Genomic DNA, 12,132 nt, shown 5'->3' with positions numbered 1-12,132 from the left:
ATATGAATACTTTCCATGTTGACTCCTCAAAGCATTATTGTCCCTACTCCATTGTCTATATATTTACAGGCTCATAAGAAACTTGGGAAAATATCTTTAAAGCCCCTAATCCTGGATTTCAGCCCTCTTTTCTTAACCCTTGGCCTCATTGTACTTTCTGGGGTACACTCTGCCCCAGTTCAGCCCTCAGCTGGGATGCCACAGTTGAAGCCACAATAAACCCACCTCCAGCAGAGCCCTGGGCTCCCCCAGCTTCAGGAGCCGCCTTGTGTGGATGCTTGAGAGTCTGTTCTCAAAGATGTCATGGGATGCCATCTTTGGGATGTCACGTGCAGTGGATTTATATTAAAAGAACCTAGTCACACTGGGGCAGGGAGATTACATATTGTCTCCGTTTTCTCTGTTATCATTAAATATATATATATAGAATATGATGCTATAAAGGGTCTCTGAACACAAAATTAGAATGTTGTTTCTTCCTCCTAAGTTCTCCTGTGCCCTCTAAGGGGGTTCAGGGGAAATGTCTGTTAAGGCACTAGCCACACATAAAGGTAAGCAAGTCCCAAGGAATTCACAGCCCAACCAAGGGGAAGAGAGAGGGAAGATGGGAGAGACTGAGCCGCAGAACACAATTTCTTATAATTCCAGTGAGTCATGACAAAAGCAGTAAGGGAGATGATCCTTTTACGTTCCTTGAGGAATGAGCAAGTGGAGGATTTCATTTGGGCTGGTAAGATTTTCTTCAAGCTGAGAAAGAAAGTGGAGGGAACTGCAAAGAACTAGGGAGTGGAGTAGGGAGAGTGGGAATAGGAGGGCAGTCATTCCTTCTCCTCACACCGGATAGAGAAACTGTCATACACTTTCAAAGGATATAATCATCACCCTTTAGTAGCTTTCTACAGTAGTTTTTGAAAACTTAATTTCAATACCCTCTAGCCAGTACAGAACCCTTGTAAGAAGCAAATAGATGGGAAATCTGAGGTCCAGAGCTGCTAAAGTCATTTGATGTTAAGTCAATTTGATATTAAGTCACTCCAGCCTTAAGAGAGGGACACCCTTATCTCATAGGAGCTGAAGGGGAATTTGGTTCATTCTTCAAAATGGAAATCATTAATGTTTCTTCGGACAATATACAAGAATCATAAACGATTTTTTCAAGCAATACAAAAAAACAGGACTTCATAAGTTTACTCCCAGGAGATAAATGTCATCAACAGATCTTTTCGGATTTGGGCTAAGCAGGTTCTTGACTATATGCAACAGAAAGGGACTCTGGGTACCTTACATAGAAAAGGAACTTATTAGGAGGACGTTATAGAGTTCACAGCACCAGAGGGAAAGCAAACTCAGAAAGATGGGCAAGAATGAAGGGGAACTAGGCAACCAGGAACTCAGCCAAGGTCAGGATCCTGGACAGTCTAGTTAGGATGCCACTTCTGCTGCCAGTGGACATGGCACGGCTGCCATCACTGCCCCTGAGGCTCTGGATTGGCACAGCCACCACCGGCAGCCAACTAAGTTCTAAAACGTTCCTGCTTCTGGATTTTAAATCCCATTGGCCAAGTTAAGGACACACATTTTCACTCTGGCTGCCAGAAGCCTGGAGAGTGAGCGTGTCTACCTTGGGGCACACCTCTGCTGTCACCCAGTCCCATGCAATGTTGAGTCTCTCAAGAAACGAGTCAATCAGACGGCCGAGGGCAAATAAATGGCAAATATTCATTACCTGTGTATTCATTCAGCTTTTCTGTTTGTGTATAAGTTGGATTTTATTATACACACTATTTGGCAAGTAGATTTTTGTTTTGGTTTCTTTAGGACAGTATATCTTTTCATGCCAATACAATAAATTCCTGCACGGTATTTATTGTATAGATATTGTCAGTATTTATTTAATCAAGTTTCACTCAATGGACATTTATTTTTATTCTTTACTCTTAAAAACCACACAGCTGAGAACATCCTTGACTAACTGGCACTCGTCCTAGTAGCCCGTTAGGATAAATTTCCAAAAGTGCAATTGTTGAGCAAATGGCATATAAAATTTTATCTGTCGCCAGATTGACCTGAAGAAACATTATCCTTTTACACCTTCACTAAAACTTATGAGAAAGTCCAAAAGGGATTGTCTCTTTCACTGATCTGATTCTAATCTACACGTTAAAAGGAACCATGCCCCCAAGCAGCGTTTAAAGTAGGAGAGGGAGATGGAAGCGGAACTTTCTGTGCAGATTTCTCGGTGGCTCTAGCTACGTGTAACCCCAAGGAATCAGGTGGGGCGCACTTCCTAGCGGCGATTCGCGCTTGGGGCACCTGGGCCTTGAACGGCTGTCCCTCGACGTGCCAGTCAGCTTCCCTCCCCGCTCGGCCAAAAATAACCTCCCCGGGGTAGTCGCTGTGTAAGTAAATAAATAAACAATACGAAGCCCAGGATGCGAGCGCCGAGCCTCCTGCTAGGGGTCTATGGGTCGGAGTCGGCCTTCTCCGGTCCAACACCGCGGGCCTAGCCCCGCTAAGGCCGACCCCGCCAGCCTGCCGCCCCACCCCCCACCCCCCGCGCTTCCTCAAACCCGGTGAGGACCCCTGGAGGAGAGCAGGGAGAGAGGCAGCAAGAAATGACACCCTGGGACCGGGATGGTATAGGACGCCGGGGACGCTGAAGCCCTCGTTGCTCCGTTCCTGCCCGCCAGTTCGACTTGCGGACCAGAGCCCAGGACCCAGAGCCGGTAAACCCGGCACCCACTGCCGTTTTCGAAAGGCAGCCCGGCACGCCCGCTATGTGACTTGAGGAGGCTCCCGGCCGCCAAAAGTAGCGAGCGGGTCCCATGGTGTAATGGTTAGCACTCTGGACTTTGAATCCAGCGATCCGAGTTCAAATCTCGGTGGGACCTCTCTAAAACCTTTTGGTTCTACAATTCCTATTTTGGAGGCCCCTGGCGGCAGTGGCCATCTCAGGCTGTGCCGGCGCCCCCCCGTGACCTACCTGACCGCGATTTAGGGTCCCTCCCTCTTTCTCAAGATGCTTTCGTTTCAGAGCCTGCTTGAAGGTCGCGGTGCGCATGCGCGAGACTCGGGGCGGAAAAGTAAGTGTCTGTGGGAGCTGGAGCGTGACTTTAGCTTGCCGGGGACGGCCGAAGGTGCCCGAGGGATCCCGAGGATTCCGCTTCGGGCGGGGAACAGTGGCAGCCTTCTGGTCTAGGAAACGCCACCGCCACCGCCACCCCCACCCCCGCCCCGCAAGCTGCCGGGAATGCTTCTCCCCATTGGCTAACATGCAGAAGGGCCAAACACTTCTGCTCTGGAAACAGCGAACGAAATAGCCATAGGGAGCCGAGGGGAGCGGGAGGGAATAGCCGACTGCGGAGGAGGGCGTGTGTTTGGGGGTCCGTCCTCCCGGAAGTCGGCCAGATACTGAAGTGTGTCTGTCTGGGTTGTCCGGTACTCGGGCAGTAGACTGCGAGGTTGTCTTTCAGTTGGAAAAAAAAAAAATCCCTTAGTCAAGGAATCCACTCTTCAATCCGTTTCAGCCGGTCAGGGTATCTTCTGGCGACGGTTTCTCGCCGTATCGATGGGCTATTTCTCCCGAGCAGACGATAGGAATCTCTATGGGGTTCACCCGCAGGGCTGAGCGAATCTCTTTTGGCGAATTTGTCCAGGGTCGCTGATTTGGGTGCTGACCAAGCGCACGTGATTTGCAGGAAAGGTTCTACCTCTGGGGTAGCGGGGAAGAGACGTACACGGAGTATTGTCTTCTTTGGATTGGTATCTGGGTTTTGAGAGCTGTCTGTCTCTCGGGGACGAGTGACGAGGGAGCCCGCTCACGCATTTGTGATCCCCCTACAGGGTGACTGGCACTGTGGTTATACGGCCCCGCGCCTTGGGAGGATGCCATGGAAACAGAACCCTCGCTCTGCTCTCCCCAACTCTCTCCTGAGCACCCTTCCTCCCCACTCCACCCCACACACTCCTTAAACATTTGAATGAATTTGTGTGTATGAGCGATCCCAGCTTCAAAAATACCTAAACATGAGACGTGGGAGGACTTGCACTAACAGATATTAAAGCTTATTATCAACTATTAACTGTAGGAATTAAGACAGTGAGGTACTGGTGAAAAGAAAGACAAACATACCAATGGAACAGAATGGAGAGCCCAGATAGAGCCGCATACATACTTGGACCAGTGATTTATGACAAATATAGCACAACAGAACAGTGGGGAAAAGGACCTTTTTTCAATAAATTATTCTGGGACAATTGAGTGTCCATATGGAAAAATATGAAATCAAATTCCTCCCAGTTTTCACTAACACAGCAATACATTGCATGTGAATTATAGACCTTTATGTTAAAAAAAGAAAAAAAAGAGCAATAAAACTTTGGAAGACAACATAGAATATCTTCATGACCTCAGGGTAGGGAAAGTCTTCTTAAGCAAGACACGAAAGGTTCTGAAAGTTTGATATATGTCACCATATTAATATGATATTCTATGTTTTTCTTATCAGAAGACCCCAAAAAGGAAGTGAAAAGTAAGCCATAGAATAGGAAAAGATATTTGTAATGCATAACTGACAACTTGTATCCAGAGTATATTAAAAGCTCCTAAAATTCAGTAAGAAAAAAGACAAACAACCTAATGGAAAATAACAAAAGACTTGGACTGACACTTCATAAAAAAAAAGGAAATCCAGAATAACCGGTACACATGAAAAGATGCAACACATCAGTCACCAGGAACATGCAAATTAAAAGCTCAGTGAGATACCATTGAGATACCACTCACCAGAATGACAATGCTGAATGTTATTGAGAATATGGAATAATGTGAATTCTCAAAGGAGCGTAAATTGGTGGAAAGCAGTTTGAGATCTACTAAAGTTGAAGATATCATACCCTATGATCTAGCAATTTTACTCTTGTACATATACCCACAGAAATGTGTGCTTTTGTGCACTTAGAGACATGTGTAAGAGTTTTGAGCAACATAATAGCCACAAATTGGAACTCAAATGTCTACCTACAGTAGAATGGATAAATAATTTGCAGTAAAGGCCACACAATGGAATATTACACAGCAACAAAACAAACGGACAACTACATGCAACGAAATGGGTGAATTTTTTTTTTTAAGTATTGAACAGAAGAAGGTAGATACAAAAGGATAAATGATAAATTATTCCATTTGTATAAAGTTTCTTGGGACTTCCCTGGTGGCGCAGTGGTTAAGAATCTACCTGCCAATGCAGGGGTCACAGTTTTGAGCACTGGTCCAGGAAGATCCCACATCCCACGTGCCGCAGAGAGCCACAACTACTGAGCCTGCGCTCTAGAGCCCATGAGCCACAACTGCTGAAGCCCGCGCACCTACAGCCCGTTCTCTGCAACAAGAGAAGCCACCACAATGAGAAGCCCGCGCACTGCAGCAAAGAGTAGCCCCCCCTCCGCCCCCGCTGCAACTAGAGAAAGCCTGCACTTAGCAATGAAGACCCAAAGCAGCCAAAAATAAAATAAATAAATTAATTAATTAAAAAAAATAAAGTTTCTAAACAGGCAAAACTAACTACTGTATATTGTCTAGAGCTGCAAACTTAGATGGTAAAATTATCCAGCAAAGCAAAGGAGTAATTCACATATAAGTGAGGATATGTAATACTTTGGGGAAGAGAGAGGGCCATGATTGGAAAGGGGCCAGCAACAGTCTTCCAGGGGTACTGGTACTATTGTATTTCTTGTCCTTGGGTGGAGGTTACATTGATTGTTCACTTTACAAAATTTTGTTAAAGTGCGCATTATGTTGTATGCACTATTCTGAATGTCAATTTAAAAAGTCAAAAAGTGATAAACAACAAGGTCCTACTGTATAGCCCAGGGAACTATATTTAATATCCTGTGATAAACCATAATGGAAAAGAATACGAAAAGGAATGTATATATATATGTGTGTGTGTGTGTGTAACTGAATCGCTTTGCTATACAGCAGAAATTAACACAACATTGTAAATCAACTATACTTCAATAAGTTAAAAAACAAAACAGGGGGCTCCCCTGGTGTCTCAGTGGTTGAGAGTCCACCTGCCGATGCAGGGGACACGGGTTCGTGCCCCGGTCCGGGAAGATCCCACATGCCGCGGAGCCGCTGGGCCCGTGAGCCATGGCCGCTGAGCCTGCGCGTCCGGAGCCTGTGCTCCGCGACGGGAGAGGCCACAGCAGTGAGAGGTCCGCGTACAGCAAAAAAACAAAAAACAAAACAAAAAAAACACAAAAGAAAACAAACAAACAAAAGTCAAAAAGTACCTGCCTAGAGACATGTTTCTGCCATGGTCACAGATGAGAAATCCGAGATCAAAAGTTGTCCACAGAGAGGGAGTCAGGATAAAGATCCTCCATTCTGAGCCAGCCGAACCACATTCAGAGGATCAGGTTCAATTCTAGGGATCCCACAAAGACACTGATAAATTTCATCCTGCCACTAACTGGGTGGGTGCATTTGGGTAAGCAATTTAAATGTTCTGAAATTGTAACTATGTGAGGTGATGGATGTGTTAACTAAACTTACTGTGGTAATCATTTGGCAATGTATACGTGTATAGCAAATCATTATGTTGTACACCTAAAACTTATACAATGTTATATGTCAATTACATCTCACTAAAGCTGGAAAAAAAACTCTGCGCCTCATCTGTAAAATGACAATAACGGTGCCTTTTGCATGGCAGTGCTCTAAGACTTAATAAAATAGTAAGCAAAAAGTCCTTTTCTCTGTGTCCCATCCATGATAGGCTCAATAATGTTAACTGCTAGAAAGATAACCAGAATAATAAACACTGTGGAAAGTCAGATTCTTGAGAAAAAAACAAATGCTTATATGGGAAGGAAAATAAAACTTATAGAGCACTTGTTAGTTGTCAATTTATTTGCTTAGTTGTTCCTAGTCTTGGTTGCAACAGAGGCAGAGAACGAGGACTCGTGGGTGGAAGTTAGAGGGGCAAATGGGAAGAACTTTCTAACAGTCTGAGCTGTCCATCAATGGAACAGGCTTGAGAAATTTTGAGCTTCTGGTGCCTGGAAGTCTGGAGTCAGGGAGCTCAAAGGTCTTTGTCACATGGGGTGTAGGAAGATTTCTGCACTGAGATAGAGGTTGTGCTCCACAAAAGTTGCCCTGCCTTCTGCCCTGAGCTTTGATTTTTTTTTTGAATTTCTGAATTTTATTTTATATATTTTTTATACAGCAGGACCTTATTAGTCATCAATTTTATATACATCAGTGTATACATGTCAATCCCAATCTCCCAATTCATCACACCACCATCCCCACCCCCCTGCCACTTTCCCCCCTTGGTGTCCATACGTTTGTTCTCTACATCTGTGTCTCAATTTCTGCCCTGCAAACCGGTTCATCTGTACCATTTTTCTAGGTTCCACATATATGCGTTAATAGACGATATTTGTTTTTCTCTTCCTGACTTACTTCACTCTGTATGACAGTCTCTAGATCCATCCACGTCTCTACAAATGACCCAATTTTGTTCCTTTTTATGGCTGAGTAATATTCCATTGTATATATGTACCACATCTTCTGTTGATGGGCATTTAGGTTGCTTCCATGACCTGGCTATTGTAAATAGTGCTGCAATGAACATTGGGGTGCATGTGTCTTTTTGAATTATGGTTTTCTCTTAGCTTTGATTCTGCTGGGAATCCTCACGCCCACTGAGGACTTACTCCCCAGGACCTTTCTCATCATGTCTCCAGTGGCTTTCACCATGTTTTGCTTGTTTGTTTGTATGAAGATCCTCAGTAAGATATCGTTTTACATCACAAACCAGTTCACACATACACAAAACAGAAATAAAAGTTTGGGAAACAATATTCACCTTTATTCTATGTAAATTGCACTCTGATATTTTCTATGTTTTTATTTTTTTAAAGCTGGTCTCGGGACTTCCCTGGTGGTCCAGTGGGTAAGACTCCACGCTCCCAATGCACGGGGCCCAGGTTTGATCCCTGTTCGGGAACTAGATCCTGCATGCATGCCGCAACTAAGAGTTTGCGCGCCGCAACTAAAGATGCTGCCTGCCACAACTAAAGATCCCATGAGCCGCGACGAAGATCCCGTGTGCTGCAACTAAGGCCTGGCACAGCCAAAATAAATATAAATAAATAATAAATAAAGAAATAAATACTAAAAAAAAATAAATCTGGTCACAGCTACTAAAGTGATTTCACAACTACTCACTAATGGTTCTGAACCCACCACCATCCCCTCTTCCTTCCCCTCCTAGCTCAGCTTCTCTGAGACTTCTCTCTCTGACACCCCCCTCCACCTTTCCTCCCTTTTCCATCCTCAGTAGCTGAGGGAGAACCTCTCCCTCCTCCTTGCCAGCAGTCTGAGGAGCCCCTACCATGGGTTTATTTCATGGAAGGGCCCCCAGGGACAGCATTGTTGGGAAGGTAGCGTCTGCAGGATGTTGTCCTTGCCTAGAATGACCAGCAGAGGGCAGAACACCAGGACCTCCAGGGAAGCTGGGTCTGTGCCTAGCCTGGCCCCTCCATTATGCTAGATTCCCAGGGCTGTCCATTCATTATCTTTGGTTTATTCATTTGTACATGACATAGTGTATATTCAATACACAATGCCTGGCGCATAGTAAGCCTATAAAGAGGAATCACTCAGTCATTCCACACCCATTTGTTGAGCACCTACTATGTTCTAGGTGCTGGAAATACAAAAATCAAAGATTTGTCCCCCGCCCTCAAGGAGCTTGAAACTTGACTAATAAATGGAAGACTAAAGGAGAGTTTAAAATGAAAGGTTATAGGCTCAGGAGTACATGTAGACACCAAAGGTAAGTGAAGCCCAGCTAGGTAAGGTTAAAAAAAAGAAATCCAGACCAAAGCTCAGAACAGCATGAAGCGCTGTTGTAAAAAGAGGGAAAATGCGCTTGTGTAAAAATGTAAAAAGTGCTTGTGTAAAAAGAGGGAGAATGTTTATATGTGTTGACTCGTATCTGCATAAAACATCTCTGAGAGCTCATGTGAGAAACAGTTAATGTCGGTTTCTCCAGGGAGGAATATAGGAGAAGAGGAGGGAGGCACTGTTCATGGTATGCCATTTTACACTTCTTTCTTAAATTCTGAACTACCTAATTTTGAATGACCTATTCATTCAGTCATAAAGGAGAGAATCTGGGAAAGCTTTCCTAGAAGGGATGCTTCAGCCTAGTTGTGACCCTACATGAATTAGCTGGATACAGAAGGTGTCTCAAGCCCAGCACGAGCTGGTGGAGGAATTAAGAAAAGCTCCACTGATGGAGCCCTGGGGGCAGGTGGGGTGAGCAGTGGGGAGAGCTCAGGCCTCAGGGGTAAGCAGGGGTAAGCAGGACCCTTACCCATGGTGTGGGAAGGGCCTCGGTGCTCAACCCACAAGTCTTGACTTGGTCTTACAGGAGGAAAGCAAGGGAGCCACAGAGAAACACTGCAGCCAAGCGTTGGGGGTGGGAGTAGAGGGGCCAGATGAGGGGAGCTCAGTGGGAGGCTGTTGGAACAAAGGGATAGACTAGATGAATGTGTGAGCAGGGTAGAAGATAGAGTCTTGAGGAATTTGCATCTGATCAGACGGCATGGGGCAGTGGGCAGAGTCCTCGTCTCTTCTTGGCCTTTTTCTCCTTTCCTGGCCCCACTGGTTTGTTTCCTCAGCTCCGATGCTGCAGGTGATGTCACCCCCTTCACCCATTTCCGTGGTCTGGTAGAGAAAAGTCAGAGCGGCCAGGGGGACATGGAGACACTACTGCAGATAAGGTAAGGGGTCCCTGGAGAAAGAGAACCAGGCATGACTTTCTTGACATAAGAGAGGCCAGTTTTGGCCTAAGCCATTTGGTGATGTAAGCCTGGCCACAATGCTTGCCCTTGAACAGGTCTCAGTAATTAAAGATTTTAAGGGAACAAAAGAATGCAAAAGCAAACAACTGTTATCAGGCGAGAGAAGTTATTGTACTATATCAAAGATAATATATCAGTTGTAAAGACTCCCAGTTTTGCCTCACTGGTAAAGATTAGCCTGAAGCGCTCAACCACCAGATCAGCTGGACCCTAAGGGATAATGATGTGGACCTTTTCTGACCCTCATGACTTCAGTCAACTCAAGCTTGGACTCCTGTGGACCCTTCATGAATATGCACGTATCCTTAGCTTAAAACTTTCCCAATGTTATTGTTTTGGGAAAGATCCCTGGTGTTCTCCTTACTTGTTGTAAGTAATAAATCCTTCTCCCGCTCTTTGGCTTGGTTGTGTCTTTTAGCTTGAAACCCACCAGGAGGCAGACTGGGTTTTTCAGGTAACAAAGGTGAGCAGAAGAAACCACTGCTCTACCTGGAGCCCTGATAAGGGTTCAGAGTCCTGAGGAATGAAGGTGGGAGTCCACCCCTGGACCAAGAACTCCAGCCGAGAAGGAAGACACAGCCCATGACCTACACCCGTGTGACTGTAGCCCCCATCTGCTTTTCCTCTCTTACTGATGGAGCCGTATGAAATATTAACACTTGCCCATTAAAAAAAAAAAAGTATTATATTTAAATGTTTCCTCTTCTTTTCCTGCTCTTAAGCAGAGTATATTGGGGTGGCTGAATTTATTATTATTTTTATTTTTTATTTTTTTTGCGGTACGCGGGCCTCTCACTGCTGTGGCCTCTCCCGTTGCGGAGCACAGGCTCCGGACGCACAGGCTCAGCGGCCATGGCTCATGGGCACAGCCGCTCCGCGGCACGTGGGATCCTCCCGGACCGGGGCACGAACCCGCGTCCCCTGCATCGGCAGGCGGACCCTCAACCACTGCGCCACCAGGGAAGCCCCTGAATTTATTATTGAGGTCACAGAATGGAATAGTGGGGTTACTATGGAATTGGGAAAGGAGTGGATGTTTCCCGGGAGATCCTGGATTCTGACCAGTGGCCCATGACCTCACCTGTAGGAGCAGGACACACCGTAGGGCTGTGGCCCACTGGGGAGGGGCTGAGGGAGTTGCAGCTCAATGTATTATGTTAGGTTTGTTTTCAGATCAATGCATTATGTTAGGTTTGTTTTCAGATACTTGCTTTCAATTCTCTCTCTCACCCCCCAAGCCAGAAAGTCGTCAGCATCCTTGACCACCCCCTGTCCCTCGCTTATCTCTCAATGAGATGTCAAGATCTGAAAACTTTATTTCGCAAAGAACTCCCCCTCTAGACTTATAGCCACTGCCCTAACCCACCTCTCCCCTGAGCTCACAATCATCTCCTTAACTCCCTCTCTGCCTCCACTCTTTCTCCTTTCCATCTTGTCAAAAGCTATTCCCTTCTAAATGCAAACATTACCAACCCACTCCCAGCAGATTCAGTGGTTTAGTATTGCAGACAAGACCCTCTGATGGTCTCCAACTCCACCTCTCCAGCAGCAGATCCTAAAAATCTAGGCCTTTCTCTTGACATTCCAACAACTGATCTGATGAGTGTTTGCATACAAACCCGTGTTCTTTTTTTCTTCTTCTTTTTATCTATTCCTCTGTTCATACTGTCCCTTCAACCAGATTAGCCACCCATCCATCCTTTACAACTTAACCCCTTAGGACTCAGCTCCAAGTATCACCTACTTTTCAAGGCCTTTCCTGTCCTCCCTCCCGGGATGCAACGCAGCCACTCAGCTGGATTTGATAGCCCTTCTATGTGTCCCCCTCATGCTTCATGCAGACCTCTCTGACATTGCACTGAATGCACTGCATCATGAACGTCTGTCTGTGGCCCCTTCAGACAGTAATCTTCTTGCTAACAAGGCCTAGGAATTAGTCTTCCCGACCTTAGCAGGATCCAGCCTCCCTTATGCTAATCAAAACCTAGCCTTCTGTGGCTTAAATACCCTCAGCAGCTGCCTATTGCAATGAGGGTCAAAAAGAAACTTCTTACCTGAGCTCACAGCAAGATCCTTTAGACTTGAGCTCATCTTCCTCTCCAGCCCCATGTTTCACCCCTCCCAGGTCTGTCCTCACCCCCCACGCCCCCACTTGCCTGCAACAGTTCACTTTGACAGTTCACATTGCCCTGACTGTCCACCTGTTGTGTGTTCCTGCACCACCCTTGACTTTCTTTTCCCCACAGCAGC

At 45.8% G+C, this 12,132-nt stretch overlaps 1 non-coding gene across 1 annotated transcript; it reads left to right on the top strand.

The window, feature by feature from the left end:
- The first annotated feature begins 2,819 nt into the window (after nt 1-2,819).
- Nucleotides 2,820-2,891, top strand: TRNAQ-UUG (transfer RNA glutamine (anticodon UUG)). Its single transcript has one exon. It is a non-coding gene; the product is annotated as a tRNA-Gln (tRNA).
- Nucleotides 2,892-12,132: the final 9,241 nt, after the last annotated feature.

Source organism: Lagenorhynchus albirostris, chromosome 20, assembly GCF_949774975.1.
Source record: "Lagenorhynchus albirostris chromosome 20, mLagAlb1.1, whole genome shotgun sequence".
NCBI classification, from domain to species: Eukaryota; Metazoa; Chordata; class Mammalia; order Artiodactyla; family Delphinidae; genus Lagenorhynchus; species Lagenorhynchus albirostris.
Note: the sequence above shows the minus strand (reverse complement) of the source record. Positions and strands in the feature narration are given on the sequence as shown.